Raw genomic sequence first — 3,686 nt, 5'->3', positions numbered from 1 at the left:
TTACTTGATACCAGAAATGAACAAAGTTGCTGATATGGTGGATAATGATCGATTTAACTTACTTGTCGAGCATTTCAGTCATGTCCGCATACTCCTCTGGATTTTTTCGTTTGGAGTCTAAGACAGTTACTACTCCCTGCTCAAGCTTAATCTCTAGGAGAATATAATGGTAGCTGCGCACGCATGCATAACTCATCAATATTACATTACTATAACCTGGACTAATAAGGGAAACCGAATATGCCACAAGACAGTAACACTCACCTGAAGTTGTAAGGAAAGAGTATTATATCTTTGTGTTCATTTATTACCAACGATTGTAGCAAGTTGGCCTCCGTATTTTTGGCATGAAATTTAACCTCAGTTGCATCTATGAGATATGTGTTAATGAACCCAATCTCACCCACTTGTCTTTTCTTCAATTCGGCGATCTTCAATCTGCATAATATAGTGAGGATAATTATAATACATGCAATGAAAGAGCTGAGTTATATAGAGGGACTTACTGACAGAAGTAGTACTACTTACAGACAGTAGCAGGTGACCGTTGCTTTATCGAGGGCCAATTGATTGAAAAACTGATAGTACTCCTCAAATGGAATAGGCAACAGTTCAATTCCAACGAGGTCATGCTCCTTTTTAACTCTCACATACAAAGTACTCCTCCCCTCAGACTCTCTGCAGGTTTTCATGTACCAATCATGCAATCTTCGCATCATCGTTGATAGAGATCTTTCATCTTTGACGAGAGGCTTCCCGTACTCGTATCTTTGTATCTGCACCTCCAAGAAATCATAATGTACATCGTCGAGCAGGTAATCTCCAGGATTGCTATAACCGGGCACCATCCTCAGATCGACGATGTCGCTAGCAGGCACCTTGAGCGGGGGGCACGATTGCTTCGCTTGTTCGCCGAGCTGGGCAATTTGTTTCCCAGCTCGTCGTTCTTTCATCCTTTGATCACTGACAGTACTTCCTGACCTCTCCGCTTCGGCAAATGCCTTTCCAATAATGCGCTCATAGTTGCCTTTCGGCGGAGACTTGGGTGGTTTTGTCAGGGCAGCCAGAGTGCGCTTCGCTTTCACCGGATCTACCTTCTCCTCCGGAGGTGGATGTCTCTGTGCTTTCAACCCTTGAAACCAGTCCTTCACTTCGGTTCACGCGATCTTCGCGTTCTCCTCCGGGTCATCTCGTATGGTAACTTCTCTGGAGTCTTCAGAGAAGGACCGAATCTATATGTCCTCCCGCCTTTGGTTGTACTGCTAGACGCCGACAGAGCAGACGGAGCGAATGTCTTCTTTCCTTGCTTACGAGGCGGAGGAGAAGGACTACGACACGCCGGAGCGGCGGCGAGTCTCTTCCTCCCTTGTTGACGAGGAGGAGAAGGAGGAGGCTGGCTGCTCGGGCGCGCCGGCGCAGGCGGAGAAGGAGGCGGAGTTCCGCCACGCGCTGGAGAAGGAGCCGGCCGAGTGCCTTGATCGTCACTCGCCGGAGGAGGAGGCAGTGGAGGAGGCGGAGTGTCCTGACTCGCCGGAGGAGGAGGAGGAGGCAGAGGCGTCCAGTTCGGATGGTTGATGAGATCCTTCCGCCATAGGCATGGAGTCTTCAGAGCAGAACCCAGCCGAGTCTCCCCATCACCGGTAGGGTGGTAAAGCTGGAGGTCCTCAAATCCCTCTGTGATTTCATCCACCATCACCCTAGCATATCCTTCTGGAATCGGCCGGCAGTGAAAAGTTGCGCCAGATTTAGTAGGATAAACAGAGCCAACAGCCGCCTTGACCTTCACATTCATCCATTGCGCCATAAGGTGGCAATTTTCAGCCTCCGTGATAGCATCCACGGGATAGCTGGCAGGAGCCGTCAAGGCATGCTCCGACTGAAGCAGCTCGGTGGAAGCCACGCTGCTTCTCCGCTGAGATGGCGGGGTAGCTTCGGGGGAAGCTTCGGCAGGTCATTTGCTGCGATCTGCTTCTCGTTCCTCTATCGCTTTTACCCTTGCATGCAGCGCCTGTAGTTTGGTCTGCTGCACTTTCTTCCTCCTCTCCTGGCATTTGTAACCGCATGTGTCCGAAAACCCAGCCTTCCACGACACGGAGCCTGGCGTGCCTTGTGTCCGTCCAGGGTGCTCAGGATTCCCGAGGGCCATTGTAAGCTCGTCGTTCTCTCTGTCTGGAAAGAACGTCCCTTGCTGCACTGCTTCGATATATTGCTGAAGCCTCTTGACTGGTATGTCCAATTGATCGTCCGTCCAAATGCACTTCCCTGATACAGAGTCCAAGGTTCCGCCAGCCCCGAAGAACCTAGTCCGGCAACGGTCTGACAGTTCATTGTCTCTGGTTCGATCTCTTTATCAAGCAGATCATTCTCAGCCTTGGCCCACTTAGGCCGGGCTATGAGGTAGCCACCTGACCCCGTGTGATGGTGAAGCTTCTTCTTCGCAACATTTTTCTTGTTTGTCGCTGACATCTTTTTACTCTTTTCCGATGTCTTATGGGCCACAAATGCGGGCCAGTCATCTCTGATCTTCTCATATTTGCCCTTGAATTCTGGGGTCTCTTTTTTATCGACAAACTTATTCAGGTCTTTCTTCCAATTCCTGAATAGGTCTGCCATCTTCTTAAGAGAAAAAGACTTGATTAATTGCTCAACTGGCTTCTCCGGATCATCCTCTGGCGGTAGGGTGAAATTTGACTTCAGCTCAGTCCAAAGATCATTTTTCTGCATATCATTGACATAAGACACCTCAGGGTCTTCGGTCTTAGGCTTATACCATTGCTGGATGCTAATCGGGATCTTGTCCCTAACCAGAACCCCGCACTGAGCAAAAAATGCCTTGTTTGTCCGGATGGGTTCAATCGGTTGGCCGTCGCGCGCGATTTCTGTGATCTCAAACTTTTCATCCGAGCTCAACTTTTTCTTTGGGCCTCGTATCTTTACGGAAGTTGTGCTCGATCTGGAGGGCTAGAAGAAAGAACAAAGACGAGAGTTAATTAATATGTGTACATACCAAAACAATGAATGCATCAATTAGCTAGTCAGCATAGTCTTAACTAATATATATACCTGGCCGGACTCGGTTCGGTCACCGGATTGGTCCTCATGGTCTACTTCTTCTTGCACCGGCATTGGGTCATCGGAGCCATCACCATCATAGCTACCTGCTTCTTCACCCTCTCCTTCCAGACCATCGGTGTCGTTGAGAAACATCAACGAGCAGACGACATCACTTCCTTCTGCGATTATGTCCCTCAATAACGCTTCTTGTGCTTCGTCTTGGGGGGTGTCCATAGTTTCTACAAATATTTACAACATGGCAATTATTATTCAAACATGACAGATATGGATATCTTAGTGGAAAATGTAGAACTAGCTAGGTAATTACAATAAGGAATCATATTAATTAGTGGCCTCGATGCTGCTTCTCTAGGGATTCGGGTGGCCTCGACAACGCTTCAATGGTTAGGGGTGGCCTCGAGAACGCTTCAAGGAGGGGGTAATATCGACAACGACGAGATACATACACGGGAAAATAATGTTATCGGGGAGGGGGTATATCTACCCCCCCCCCCCACGTGTTGAAGTTATCGGGGAGGGGGGTATATCGACCCCTCTCCCACGTGTTGAAGTTATCGGGGAGGGGGTATATCGACCCCCCACGTGTTGAAGTTATCGGGAGAGGGTATATC

This window comes from Triticum dicoccoides, chromosome 4B (genome assembly GCF_002162155.2).
Source record: "Triticum dicoccoides isolate Atlit2015 ecotype Zavitan chromosome 4B, WEW_v2.0, whole genome shotgun sequence".
NCBI lineage: Eukaryota > Viridiplantae > Streptophyta > Magnoliopsida > Poales > Poaceae > Triticum > Triticum dicoccoides.
The sequence above is the reverse complement of the archived record's forward strand: the minus strand, read 5'-3'. Positions refer to the sequence as shown.